The 14,762-nt window shown below is 45.0% G+C and overlaps 1 protein-coding gene and 1 long non-coding RNA gene across 3 annotated transcripts in view; one reads left to right on the top strand and one right to left on the bottom strand.

Moving 5' to 3' along the window:
- The window catches only part of CRADD (CASP2 and RIPK1 domain containing adaptor with death domain), a 224,205-nt gene extending 211,179 nt beyond the window's left edge, over window positions 1–13,026 (top strand). The window contains exons 5-6 of one of the 2 annotated variants that reach the window (XR_010342942.1): window positions 8,776–8,863; window positions 10,582–13,026. The gene's annotated coding sequence lies outside the window, so the exon portion shown is untranslated. The other variant, XR_002479385.2, reaches the window with a different exon arrangement.
- Window positions 1–14,762, bottom strand: part of LOC135275358 (uncharacterized) — a 40,947-nt gene that overhangs the window by 12,810 nt on the left and 13,375 nt on the right. The window contains exon 3 of the long non-coding RNA XR_010342943.1: window positions 1,553–1,633. This is a non-coding gene — a long non-coding RNA (uncharacterized LOC135275358). The remainder of the gene's footprint in view (window positions 1–1,552; window positions 1,634–14,762) is intronic.

Raw genomic sequence — 14,762 nt, 5'->3', positions numbered from 1 at the left:
TCTTAGATTTGCCCTTTTGAGGCTATTTTTTAGATCCTGTAGGTGTGCTTCATTGTTATTCTTTTTTCTTTTGTCTCTTCTGACTGTATTTTCAAATAGTCTGTCTTCAAGATCACCAGTTCTCTCTTCTGCTTGATCCATTGTGCTATTAAAGGACTCTGATGCATTCTTCAGTATGCCAATTGCATTTTTCAGCTTCAGAATTTTTGCTTGATTCTTCTTAATTATTTCAATCTCTTTGTTAAATTTATCTGATAGAATTCTGAATTCCTTCTCTGTGATATCTTGAATTTCTTTGAGTATACTCAACACAGCTATTTTGCATTTTCTGTCTGAAAGGTCACATGTCTCCATTTTTCTAGGATTGGTTCCTGGTACCTTGTTTAGTTCATTTGGTGAGGTCATGTTTCCCTGGATGGTGTTGATACTGGTGGATGTTCTTTAGTATCTAGCCATTGAAGAGTTAGATATTTATTGTAGTTTTCACTATCTGGGCTTATTTCTAGCTGTCCTTCTTGGGAAGGTTTTTCAGATATTTGAAAGAACCTGGGTGTTGCGATCTAAGCTATATCTGCTTCAGTGGGCACCCCAAGCCCAGTGACACTGCGGTTCTTGGAGACTCATAGAAGTACTGCCTTGACGGTCTTGGACAAGATCTGGGAGAATTATCTGGAGTACCAGGGAGAGACTCTTGTTCTCTTCCTGTACTTACTCCCAAACAAACAGAGTCTCTCTTTGTTCTGAGCCACCTAAAGCTGGGGTGTAGTGACACAAGCACCTCTGTGGCCACCACCACCATAACTGCTCTGGATGACAGCTGAAGCCAGCACAGCACTGGGTCTCACCAAAGGCCTGCTGTAACCATTCCTTGGCTACTGCCTATGTTCACTCAAGGCCCTAGGGCTCTTTGATCATTTGATGGCAAAGCCAGTCGGGCCTATGATCTTCCCTTCAGGGTGACAAGGTCTCCCAGGCACCAGGTGGGTCCAGAGGTGCCGTACAGGAGTCAGAGACTACAGTCAGAAACCTTAGAAGTCTACCTGGTGTTCTGTTGTACTGCAGCTGAGCTGGCTCTCAAAGCACAAGGTACAGATCAATGCACAAGATGCAGTCCTTCCTCCTCTTCCTTCCCCTTTCCAAAGGCTGTGGAGCCTCACTCTGTAACCACTGCAACCCCAGGCCAGAAGGAGTACTGCCAGACTAGCACCAATGTTCTCTTAAGGCCCAAGAGCTCTTAAGTCAGCTTGTCGTGAATCCTGCCTGGCCTGGGACTCACTCTTTAGGGCCATGTGCTCCCCTCTGGCCCAGGATAGGTCTAGAAATGCAATTCAGAAGTCAAGTCCTGGAGTCCAGGACTCTAAGAGCCCACTTGGTGCTCTAACCCCCTTTGGCTGTGCTAGTACCTAAGGTGCAAGGCAAAGTCCCCTTTGCTTTTCCCTCTGCTTTTCTGAAGCAGAAGTTTTGCTCCACAGCCACCACAACTAGTAATGTGCTGAGTCTCACCTGAAGCCAGCCAGTTTCAGAGGCTCACCCAAGGCCCCCAACATATTACCTGGGTGTCGCTGCTGGTTATTCAGGGCCCAAGGGCTCTTCAGTTAGCAGGTGATGAATGCTACCAGGACTGGGTCCTTTCCTTCAAGTAAAAAAAGTACAGGAGTAAGTATGGGAAGAGAACAAGATTTTCTGCCTAGTAATCCAGTTAATTCTCCCAGATCTTGTCCAAGACCATCAAGGTGCTACCTCTAAAAGTCTGCAGGAACCACAGTGTTACTGAGGAGTGGGTCCCCTCCTGGCCCAGGGTATGTCTAGAAATGTCACCTGGGAGCTAGGACCTGGAATGAGGGCTCAGAACCCTGATTAGTGCCCTCTCCTGCTGTTGCTGAGCTGGTATCCACGATGCAAGACACAGTACACTCCCTACTCTTCCCTCTTCTCTCCTGAATCAGAAGGAAGGGCTATCTTTTGGAGCCATGAGCTGTGTAGCCTGGGGTGGGGTAGGGGTGATGTCAGCACTCCCTTGGCTGCCCTGGCTGGTGTCTCAGTGGGTCACATACCCATCCCCAGTCCACTCTCTTTAGGCCTAGTTCAGCACTAGGATTCACCAAGTATTGCAGTCCTTATGGCCTAGATTGCCTTTTAAGTTTATTTAGAAACACAGCACTGTAGCCCATGGTGGTGAGGTTTGCAGGAACTCAAGTCCTGACCATTGGGATTGGCAGTTCCCTCTGGCTGGGGCTGGATTAAATGCTTCCCCCATGGGTGGCCATCAGCTGAGTTTGGTCCTGTTTCCCTTTCTGCTCTAACCTGACAGCACAGAGGGGAAGGGTGGCATCAGCGTTTCAAGACTGTTTTTTCTATCTCTTCAGTGCCTCTTTCATTGATATGAAGATAAAACCAGGTACTATGAGGGCTAACCTGATTTTTGGTTCTTATGAAGGTGTTTTCTTCTGTGTAGATAGTTATTAAATTGGTGTCCTTGCTGGGGCGTTGATAGGTGGCACCTTCTATTCCGCCATGTTGCTCTGCCTCTTTCCACAATTTTTATTAAGCAGATTTTTTTCTTCTGAATCCTCTATATTCTTTATCTTTTTTCCTCATTATTTCTTTGTCTAGCTTTTTGCACTGTGTTCAGGAAGAATTCTTTGATATGATCTTCCAAATCACTGGTTCTCTTTTTGATTGTATCTGTTCTGCACTTCATTTCTGGTATTGAGTTTCTATAATTTGTTAATCGTATTTTCAGTTTTTAAAGGTTTCTTTCTTTTTCTCTGATTGCTGCTTTTTCTACAGCTCTTTTTTTATGGATCTAATATGGATTTTATCTCAGGACACTTAATAAAATTACTTGAATGTCCCCTTCGGCTGCCTGCATTTGCTCTCTCCTCAGAATTTAACTCTCTCCTCATTCAGCTTTCAGGCTATGAGGTTGGTTCTAAGGTCTGCCAATTCTCAGTTGTTCCTTTTCAAATATAAATTGATCTGCATTGGTAACTCGTCTCCTTCCCTCATCAATTCTTTAGGCTCCCTTCCAACACTCTTGTCAGGTCTGCCTGCTAAATGTGGTGACTAACTGTAATACATGTTGTACTCCAAGGTTCATGAGCTGGCACGGGAGGCCAGCAGGTTGGCCTCAAATAAACAAGTAGGGAAGGTCACCCCTTAGAGCTCCTCAGGGCATTTCACACCTGTCTCAAGTTGCATCTTTCCTTAATTACCAGTGCAGTAATAACTGGAGCAATGCTCTACTTTTCTCTCTGGCCCCAGTTCTTATTCTAGGAGTCTCCCTTGACTGACCCTTTACTCAGAGATCCTGGGAGCAAACACAGTAACTAGCTGCTCTCTGTGCCACCTGGAAAGTGGGGCACTGGCCTGGCACTTTGACTTTCTGGTCAAGCATCCTATAATATACTTGTACCCTATCCTGCTGACCTTGGGTTTATTTTTCTCTTGAGAAAATTAGCATATTCAGATTTGACAGTAATATCAAACACCTACTCTATGCCAGGAGCCATGCAAGGCAGAAATATTATAGTAATGAATACAACAGATGGTGACTTGTCCCAGTGAAGTTTGCAGCCTCGAGAATTATTTATCCAGCAGCCCCCTCCTTCAGTGCTTTGGTATTCCTGTCAGCCTGCTACCACCCAGAAATTCTTCAGCTCCCCTCAACCGGCATTTTCTAGGTAAAGCCTAGGACTTAGTCTTATCTTATGGATCACATTGCACTGGGATCTGGAAAGGAAGAAGCATGTTGGCTGAGTGCACCATCTTGAACCAATCCTTCTTTTTGCTTCAAGTGGAGTTCAGATGTTCCTTATGACTCTATAAACAAAAGAAGTCACTTCCACTCCCCAAAGGAAAGCTTTGAATACAATTATTCTTAGGTTGGTTCTGGCTCTGTAATATGGTGTTTCTTTGGAGATTAGAGGGAGAAATCAGAGTCCTAGTCATATTCCAACATCAGGGAGCAAGTCTAGGAGTGGGACTGCGCAGCTCACCATCCTGCTTTTTCATTTTGCTGCTTCTAACATTTTTCATGATCCCCTAATTAGTGTGATTTTTAAAAATATTGTTGGGAAGGTGCCACTTTTGGAGCATGAGAATAGAAGAGCATCTCATCCCCTCTCCCTCCCCCCTACATCCCAACCCCTACCATGCTTCTCAAGAAGGACTGTCTCTACACATTTTGCTTCACTCCCTGATGTCTGAAAAGCAATCAGAAAGGAAGATTTCTTCAGGTCTTCTTTGGAACCCAAAAGATCTCTTTCTGCCTTTCAGTTGCTCCCGAACTTTGGCAGAAAACTCTGTTTTTGGAATCGGTCCTTTTTCTACTTGACCTTTGTTGATAAGTTCCTTCCCTGCTCTGGTTTCAGTAGACTTGTTTTTGTTAGAACTGAATTGAGTGAAAGGCTTTCTTTCTCAGAAATAAGGACACACACCTCACAAGGCAACTTGTTTAGCCACCCTTAGGCAAACACCAAATTGAGCATTTAGCAATTCCTGTTTTGAAGCTGGAGGAAAGGGTCCAAGAAAGCCAACTCCCAGTTCCAAGAAAGTATAGGCACTATTTGTGTACTTTTCTTTAGATGGTTGTCATTTTTAACCAAGTAGCTACACTGTCAACCTCTGATACCTCTGTGACCACATCTAGGTGACAAAGTCAATCAAACCACCCTTGGCCTACCTGCCCCAAAGCAACATTGTCTTCTGATGAGGATTTAAGAAAGACTAAGTCATCCTGACAAGGAGGAAGTTAAAAAAGGTCCAGGCAGCACAGTTTTTTTTTTTTGTTGTTGTTTTTTCAGCAACGGTATTTCTGTGACTGGTCTCTTTTAGCACACAAAAAAAGATTGTGGCTAATAGATATATCAGAGCTTTTTAGAAACACAGTCCTATTTTTTATGTGTTCTGCAGCTTTCAAAAAAAATGGGAAATCAATCCTTTCCAGCTTCCAAGAAAATGGTTTTTCTTTTCTTTCTTTTTGTTTAGGATTCTAAATCCTAGAATCATTTAGAAAGAGGGAGGGATGAATGTTTTCAAAAGAATTGGCCCCCTCACTCCACATATGCAGTTACAAGCATGTGCAAAAGAGAAGGTATTATTGGTATTACTGGGTTACAATTTGGACTCATTTAAGTAGAGAAGACTTGTACTATATAGCCAAGATCTATTATGTAAAGTTGCCAAGGAGACTAATCCTTGGAAACTAGATAAATAGAACTGCGTGCTCCGATAAAGTGTCTCCCTTGAAGATTATCTCACGACCCTTTGGTGTAGGGTATATGGAAACACTATACCCTACACCAAAGATGTGGGTGACTGAAAAATATAGGCTGGGTGTGGTGGCTCACACCTGTAATCCCTGCACTTTGGGAGGCTGAGATGGGCAGATTGCCAGAGGTCAGGAGTTTGAGACCAGTTTGACCAACATGGTGAAACCCCATCTCTACTAAAAATATAGACTGCTCACAGTAGCTCACATCTGTAATCCCAGCACTTTGGGAGGTCGAAGAGGGTGGATCACTTGAGGTCAGGAGTTTGAGACCAGCCTGGCCAACCTGGTTAAACCCCGTCTCTACTAAAAATACAAAAATTAGCTGGGCTTGGTGGCATGTGTCTGTAGTCCCAGCTATTTGGGAGGCTGAGGCAGGAGAATCGTTTGAACCCAGGAGGCAGAGGTTGCAGTGAGCCGAAATCTCGCCACTGCACTCCAGCCTGGGTGACAGAGTGAAACTCCGTCTCAAAAAAAAGAAAAAAGAAAAAAATATACATATTATGCACATACACATACTCCCCTCTGTGTGTGTGTGTGTGTGTGTGTGTCTCAAACACTCATACGTACCTAAATTTGTATATAAAGATTTGTTTTTCAGACACATCATGAATATAATGTCTATTTATACCTCTTTCTTCTTGGCTGGGTAACTCTCATTTTTCTTCTTAATCACCTTTAAAATAACTCTGGCCTCTTTCTGAGTTGACGTTTTTTAACTTTATTCAATACCTATACATAAATCAATGGATCAACTTCTGAAGACAGCATTGTCTTCAGAGGGAGGGGGAGAGAATTCACAGAAAGAGGGGAGCAGGTTTCCTGGAGCCTTTGGCTCAATGTTAGGTCGAGCTTGAGATTCCAGAGTTAGGAGACACTAAAGATGGAACTGGCCTCTGTGGCTTCCTTTCCATTCTCTTATTTCCTTTCCATTTTCTTTCCATTCTCTTGGTTCTAAAGGGTACAGTCTTTGGAATTAACATCTGACCACCTCGGGGGACTGTGTAATTGAGTAAAAACAGACCCAAAGTGGCAACACCAAGAGACTTGGAATTAATATATCTTTGGGGCCAAAATATTCAGCATAATTAAGCAAAATATGATTAATGTGAGATGTAATTTAATTAGGCATATAGACAAAAGAGGGAGAAAAGGTTCTCCATTGTGAAGAAGAGAGCTCTATAGTACATGCTGGAACTAAAATTATGAGGGCAAGTTTGAAGATAATATAAAAACCCATATTTAAGTCCAAGAGGTTTCTTAAACTTCTGTTTTATTTCCACATGTGGACTTATTCAGCAATCTAGAGTGTCTATAAAATTTAATGTAAACTGCTACATTTGGCTTTCTACCAAAAGAAATTCAAACCCTACACTTTTGACGTTTAAAATATGAAGTATTACTATAAGCTAAATATAAAACTCAATTTCCTTCTTTCTTTAACTCAATAATCATTTATTGAGATTGTAATATGGGTCAGGTACCATGCAACACATTAAGAATTTAAAGACAAGTAAGAAATAGTCTATTTCTGACCTCAAGAAGCAAGAGAGGCTGAGCATGGTGGCTCCTGTGTACTCCTGTAATCCCAGCACTTTAGAAGGTGAAGGTGGTAGGATCACTTGAGGACAGGGCTTTGGCATCAGCCTGGGGAATACAGCAAGATCCCATCTCTACAAAACAAAAAAAAAAAGAACCTCAGCCTGGCATGGTGGCACATGCCTGTAGTCCTACTACTTGGAAGGCTGAGGCTGGAGTATCTTAAGCATGGGAGTCCCAGGCTGCAGTGAGCTAGGATCATGCCACAATACTTCAGCCTGGGTGACAGAGTGAGACCTTGTCTCCAAAAAAATAAAAAGGAGTAAGGGAATGTCAGACAATGATTCATATAAGGACAATGAAGCGTGTGTTCCAAGAATGGCATCCCATAGGCCTCCCCAGGAGGCATCTCGGGATGTGGCAAGAGCATGATCCAGGAGCAGCCAAGATGGAGGCTGCAGAGTCCCAGTCTCCGAAGTGCCACGCCAGCACTTCCTGCCGTAGTTTTTTGATCACACAGATCAACCCTGGTACAGGTGGGAGGGGACTCCAAAAGGGTATGACTATCAGGAGCGCAGGCTTACTGGGGACTGTCTGGCGAGACTGGCTACCATAGTTCTCCAGAGACAGGCAGAGGGCGTAAGTCAAATAACAAAGTACTGCATTTTATCAATTGAGCCACCATCCAATAACCCCCATTACAAGTTTTAACTAAAAATGAATACAAGCCATAAGGCCTAAGCAGAATCTCCTCCTTCTTCCTGACTCTAAACCTTGGGATCTGAGTACCTTTTAGAAGGATGCATGGAGGAAAGATAAAAAAATTGATAGACAGGAGACAGCCAGGGGTCCCTGGCGAAACTCCGCCTTCAAGCCTAAAGTAGCCTGAAGGCTGAAAAGCCGGACCGCTGGTCCCGGATGAAACCCGCCATTTCCCGACCAATTCTTTCTGAAAAATACCCACCTGCACGCTGGGAGGATGGGGTGGAGCCTTGGGAAGTTCATAGAGTTTGCAGCGAGGAGGAGCCTGGCTTCTCCTGTTCCTGTGTGGTGACCTGGGATTCAATCTGTGAGGTGGGAATCCTACTAGCAGGATTTTCTCTCACTTGGCAGAGTGTTATTTTCCCTTTTTCCTTTTTGCCCAATAAATTCCTCTCCTCACCCTTCTATGTGTCCACGAGCCTAATCTTTCCTGGTTGAGTGACAAGAACCTAGTTTTAGCTGAACTAAGGAGAAAATTCTGCAACAAAACGACAGAGAAAAGAAAATGATTTATCTCCCTAGTCACTTGTACGAGGAGGTAGAGAATCAGAGAGGAGGCTGATGCACCTGTCCACCCAACTGCACAGAGTGGGAGAGATGGAGAACCATTGCTAAGGATGGCATCTCTGTCCACTAACCACAAGGGTCTATCTCTGACCAATCAGATTAGCAACTCCTCTTCCCTTGGGTTCGGGGCAGGGATGCTAGGAAGAAGTGGGAATGGCATGGGAGGAGGACTGACAAGTTCTTTTTCCTGTACAGAAGGTATTGTCTTCCCTGTTTTTCACATAAGGAAACAGATGTGGAAAGGTTAACTGAAGTTTGGTGAGGCCTGTTTCCAAGAAACCATGACTGAAAATCCCAACTTTTAAATTCAGCCATAGTGATTACATCAGGTCAAAGACACACCGTAATTGCTGCTGAACTTGTGGTGAACTTCAGATCTATCTTTCAGGCATTTCTTCTATGTCACAGGTGTTTGGGTTATCCATTAAAGACCCACACTGAAGAAATGGAACCATGGGAGAGAATTTGGAAACATTTTTTTGCAATCTGTTCTTTGCAGAGATAAAGAAACTGACATCCCTAGGGAATGAAGCCTAGGTCCTTGTGCCCCCAGTCTGGTAGCACTGTGGAGGGGTTGTTGAGTATGTTCCCTCTGGGACTGACTGGAACCTTCCTCTTCCCCAACTGTGAGGCAGGTGGGTGTTATAGAAAGAAGAGTTCTTGCAGCTGGAAGCCCTGGTGAAGTCCCAGCTCTATCCTGCATAAGAAGCTTGTGTGATCCAGGTATGCTCTCCTCTGTTTCTTCTTTTGAAAAATGGGTATAATGAAATTTGCAGGAAATCCCACCTGCCCTTGAACTGAGGTGCAAAGCCTGGAAGTTTGACAGAATCAGTAGAAGGGCCTAGAGGAGCTCAGCTGTTTTAGACATGCAGTGAAAAAAACTGTAATTGAACTTCTCTGTACCCTCCATCCAACTTAAGAAATTGTAAACCAAAAATAAAATTCCAGGACCCCCTCCCCCAGCCATCTGAATGGACTCCCTCCTTGGCCAGGGCATTCTTCAAATTTAACCTGAAAGACTGGTTCTGGCCATGATGGGTAGTGGGGGTCGGAAGTGCCTCATTATACCTTTCCAGTGTTAACATCCACACAGACTCTAAGTCTGATAAGAAACATTTTACAACCTATTCTCTCTGAAGCCTGCAAATAAGAACTTCGGTCTCCATAATCCTTTATCTTAACCCAGACACTTCCTTTCTGTTGATCCCACCTCTTTAGATACACGCAACCAATAGTCAACCAGAAAATGTTTAACTCTACCCGGAGCCTGCTTCCAGTTGTTCCACCTTGCTGAACCAAACCAACGTTTTTTTTCGTTGATTTTTGTTTTTTGTTTGTTTTTGTTTTTTGAGACAGTCTCCCTCTGTCCCCCAGGCTAGAGTGCAGTGGCACTATTTTGACTCACTGCAACCTCCACCTCCAGTGATTCTCATGCCTCAGCCTCCCAAGTAGAGATGCTAGGAGTTTGAGACCAGCCTGGCCAACATGGCAAAACCCTATCTCTATTAAAAATACAAATGTTAGCTGGGAGTGGTGGCAGGCACTTGTAATCCCAGCTACTTGAGAGGTTGAGGCATGAGAATCACTTGAACCCTGGAGGCAGAGGTTGCCATGAGCCAAGATTGTGTCACCGCCTGGGTGACAGAGCAAGACTTTGTGTCAAAAAAGAAAGGAATAAATCTCTTCAAATATTTTACAGAGTTTGACTCTTTTTGTTTACACTGGGATGGGGACTGGGGGTGTGCAGGGAGATGTGCATGTGCACACTTATGTGTGTGGGATGGAAGGGTTAGTTAATACCCACCTGTTTGCAGACCACACTAGGGGCTATGCACATATTCCTTCATGGTCAATCTTTTTTTTTTTTTTTTTTTTTGAGAGAGAGTCTCGCTCTGTCGCCAGGCTGGAGTGCAGTGGTGCAATCTCGGCTCACTGCAACCTCCGCCTCCCGGGTTCAAGCAATTTTCCTGCCTCAGCCTCCCAAGTAGCCGGGACTACAGGCGCATGCCACCACGCCCAGCTAATTTTTGTACTTTTTAGTAGAGACAGGGTTTCACCATGTTGGCCTCGTGATCTCTTGACCTCATGATCTGCCCGCCTCAGCCTCCAAAAGTGCTGGGATTATAGGCGTGAGCCACCGCGCCCGGCGCATGGTCAATCTATTATCATTCCCATTTTAAGCGTGAGAAAACTGAGGCTCAGAGAGGCTGGAGAATAGGCTGAGGTTCAGTGAGCTGTCAAAGCTGAGCTGAGACTTGAACGCAGGTCAGATTCCAGAATCTGGGCTCCTCCCACTTCCCACCACACTGCCTGGCCCTTGCTCCCCCGACCTCCTTTTCCTCTATCCTGCCGATTCTCCCCTTCCCTTTCCAAGAATCGCTTGTTTTACCCACTACTGTAATTACCAGTATTATGGTTATATTTTCTGTTATGCATTTCAGGGATGCCATAGATTATGTTTCTCAAATGCTCCCATGAACAAGATCGCATTTGGTCTCAACAACCCATGGGAGATAGAGAGGTGAGAATTAAGACTATTTTGCAAAAGAGAACAGATCTCAGAGAGGCTAGAGATGTACGTCGTGCCCAAAGCCCCCTGCTCTTCTCTCTCCAAATCCAGGGCTTCTTTGCTCACGCTGCTTTACCAGGTTCCTTCGAGGAGATCCTGCAAAGCCAAAGTCAAGTGTGTGCTGATCAGCAGCAACACACAATGTCTGTGAAACTGGATCTTGATTTTAAATTTTAATCTTTTGATGTTTTGATCATCCTGGATTTTTGACATCAATTCTCACTTAAAAACACTGCATTAAAATATTATTTATTTGATTATTGTGTTGATTCGGTGCCCTTAAATTTTGCACCGCAGGCAGTTCCTCACTGATCTCACCCCAATCCCACCCCTGCCCCTGTCTGTACCTGGTGTAAGAATCACACTGTGATTGCAGCTGTGACGTAAGCAAGTGAGTGTTTTACCTGCCTTTTCTGACAATTCTTTGTTCTTTTGTTTGGTTCAGGATGTCCCTCCCCTAATCTCCCTTCAAGGAACCCTGTCTGACTGGAATGATCTAGAAGGAGAGGTGGGCACCGTGGGTGCCAGGACAGTGATGCCTGGCCTTGGAAGGGGGACGCTTATCCTCTTTCTTCCGTAGGGCCCTTGCTGTTAGCTGGTGGATGCCCTCAGTGCTTTGGGCAAGTGAACACAATGAAGCCTTTTTCTGGAAGGGATCATTCGGGAATAAACTTTCATGAATACCTTCTTGCTCACTCCATCCGCTCCCCCGCGCTCTCCCTCCAGCACTGTTGGCCTCTAGGGAAATAGAAGGAACAGCTTGATCAAGGTTTTTCCTAGAAAAGCCTTTCGATAGGCCCATTATGGAAAACGAAGCTGTTTTTGTTTTCTTTGATTAATCACAGTGTCCTGTTTCCCAAAGCAAATGTGGCCTTGGCTCTTCTGAAAGAACACAGCCTGTGCTGTAAAGAAGGGCTGCAGCCGCCTGGTGCTTGACAAGGTCCCCAAGATGGAAGAGGACACATGTAGTCCTGTCCTCCAGGACTCTGCTCTTCATTTTTTACCTTCCAGGGAGCTCGGGTTACCAGTTTCCTTTGTGTTTTTCTGCCAGTGTGAACAGGAGAAATATTAGCCTTTAGAGATTTCTTTACAGTTCCTTGAAAGCTGGAGGGGTGAAATCAGCCAGAGGATTATATAACGGCAAAGCTCATTTAAAGCAACAGTGTCTTTCTGTAGGGCTGTGGTGGTTCCTTATCAGTTTTTGTTACTAACTTTAAAGAAAAATATGCTAATTTTATGAATAAAGTAGAGGGGTATTCCCTTTCCTCATTATTTTCTGTTTGTTCATTGGATGGACACAATTCCTAGGGTGTTGATTTAAAAAAATTTTTTTTGAAGCCTCTTTCAAGGAAGACTAGGGGAAATCATGTATTTTAACCTCAGGCAGACACAGCATACTTATTCTTGTTAGAATTCAGAAGGAAAAAAATAGAGAGAAAAACTTTCTAAAGTATTTGTTTGTTTTAACTTAAGAGTCATGGGGAATTTTATAAATACTCTGCTAAATTCTTCAAAGGGAGCCATGTTCTTTAAATTTAAGCACTAGGCCGGGCACACACACCTTAATCCCAGCACTTTGGGAGGTCGAGATGGGCAGATCACCTGAGGTCAGGAGTTCAAGACCAGCCAGGCCAACATGGTGAAACCACCCATCTCTACTAAAAATACAAAAATTTGCTGGGCACAGTAGTACACACCTGTAATCCCAGCTACTCTGGAGGCTGAGGCAGGAGAATCGCTTGAACCCTAGAGGCGGAGGTAGCAGTGACTTAAGATTGCACCATTGCACTGCAGCCTGGGCAACAGAGCAAGACTCTGTCTCAAAAAAGAAAAAAACATTTAAGCACTAGATCATCTATTGCTATGTTGTTTGACCTAGAGCTTGAATACCTCTCAAAGTGCATCACACACAGTAGCGCAACTGATTTCCTTACTCTCTTGATCTGACCTTCTCTTTCTTCCCATTTTAGAGATGAGGAAACTGAGGCCAAAGGTGTCTGTGACTTGCCTGGCTTCACAGCTCACCTGCAGATTCTGAACTGGCATCTTCCTCTCTCTGGCATCACTCCAGACCCTATCCTCTTTCCTCTACACCATTGGTTCTCAACCAAGGGTGATTTTGCCTTCCAGGGCACATTTGACAATGTCTGGCGGCGTTTTTGGTTGTCACAACCTATGTATGTGTGTGGGTGAGCAAGGGATGGGGGGTAATGTTGGCATCTAGTGAGTAGATACAGGGACGCTGCTAAACCTACAGTGCTCAGATGGCCCTTCACAAAGGAGTATGTTGTCCAACGTGATAGCGCAGAGGTTGAAAAGCACTGGTCTGTACACAGCTCAGCCGTCCAGGGCAACTGCAACCTCTGGGAGTTGCCAAGAGCTTCTCTGCCCAGCAATAGGCTTGGCCTCTCTCCTGTGGCTGCCACAAGAGTTAAAGCCACTGTCTAGAATGCCCTTTGGCAGTGGCCAAGTGTCCCCTGCGGAGCTGACTGCGGGACATGCCGTGCATCAGCCGGAGCTGATGTGTTTTATAATTTATAGTCACAGGGCACCTGTCTTCATTTAGCAGCAGGCCTGCTGGCAGCCTCCCTGCCAGGGAGGAAGCAAGTTCCACAGAGGCCCGCAGCCCCCGCCAGCTGACAGCTCGTGGTATCTGGGGACAGCTTTTGCTCAGAGGCACCTGGGAATAGGCCGGGGCCGAGACGGCGCTGAGCGCTCAGTCTCCCCTTCAGACCCATCCGTCAGCAGCGGTCCCTGCCAGAAGATGGCCTATTGAACATTTCCAGAAATAGCACTGCCAAGCCTGTCAACTGCTTTCTTGGAAATACACTCAATAAGGATGGCGGTCCTCCAGCAGGGAGAGCAGAAAGCCTGGCCTGGATCAGACTCCCGAGAAACGGCAATGCCTGGCTACAGGCTATGTCAGTGCCTTGGGAAAGGGGAGCGGGTCTCATGGGACTTCCCAAGCTCTGCAGTCTCTGAAGTCACTTCAGAATGTTCTCAGTATGGAGGATGAGAGTCACACCTTGCAGAAGGCCTTAGGCCCTACTGACTTCATCTAACTCAGTGACTTGCATATCTTGCTGTGTTTGTTCAGACACTCGCAGACAGGAAGGCGATTCAGGCTTGGAGGTAAGGTATTAACTGTCAGCAGAGAGAGACCTCTGCATCTTCTGGGGAATTTGCAGTTGCTCCTCTTGTGAACTTCATTCCCAGATAGAACCAAAGGAGCATGAGAAGGCCCCATCCTTTGGTCATTCCGAGGATATAGGAAATACAAGGCGAAGATGTCATCTTGAAAGAAAAGCTTGTAATTTATACTCCTCCCCTCCCCACTTCCCGCAGAATTAACTTTCCCTCACAGAGGCTTGACATTGCGGTTGAAATTCAGCCACCCTGGGAGTCTCTGCTCCCTGAGCCTTCTCCAATGTCTGGGATGGCACAGTGATGCCAGGGTTTAAGAGTGCCCTAAGAAGGCTAGTCGCCTTTAAAAAAAAAAAAAAAAAAAAGAGCTCCTTGAAGATGTAGATGTCACATAAAAGCAAGAGATCAAAATCTCTGTGCAATTTGGGGTGTTCAGGAAATGTTGGTTAATCACATTTTAAAAATTATAAGAGACTGCTGGACATGGTTGCTCCCTCCTATAATCCCAGCACTTTAGGAGGCCAAAGTGGGAGGATTGCTTGAGCCCAGAAGTTCAAGACCAGCCTGGGCGAAACCTCACCTCTATAAAAAATTTGAAAATTAGCCAGGTATGGTGGTGTATACCCCTATAGTCCCAGCTACTTGGGAGGCTGAGGTGGGAGGATTGCTTGAGCCCAGGAGATTGAGGCTGCAGTGAGCCATGATAGTGCCACCACACCCCAGCCTGGGGTTAGAGCAAGACCCTGTCTCAAAAAAAAAAAAAAAAGGATAAGATAGTTACCAAGTTTATTATAGAGAATTCATGAGGACCTGGTTTTAGTCCCAAGAGCCACTGACTCTCAGGACAAACATGATTTGAAGCCCACACTGAGTCATAGGTGGAGGCAGAGCTGTGAGAATACAATAAAG

Source organism: Aotus nancymaae, unplaced genomic scaffold (genome assembly GCF_030222135.1).
Source record: "Aotus nancymaae isolate 86718 unplaced genomic scaffold, 86718_ANA_hifiasm-v0.15.2.pri h1tg000016l, whole genome shotgun sequence".
Lineage (NCBI taxonomy): Eukaryota > Metazoa > Chordata > Mammalia > Primates > Aotidae > Aotus > Aotus nancymaae.
The sequence above is the reverse complement of the archived record's forward strand: the minus strand, read 5'-3'. Positions and strand labels throughout refer to the sequence as shown.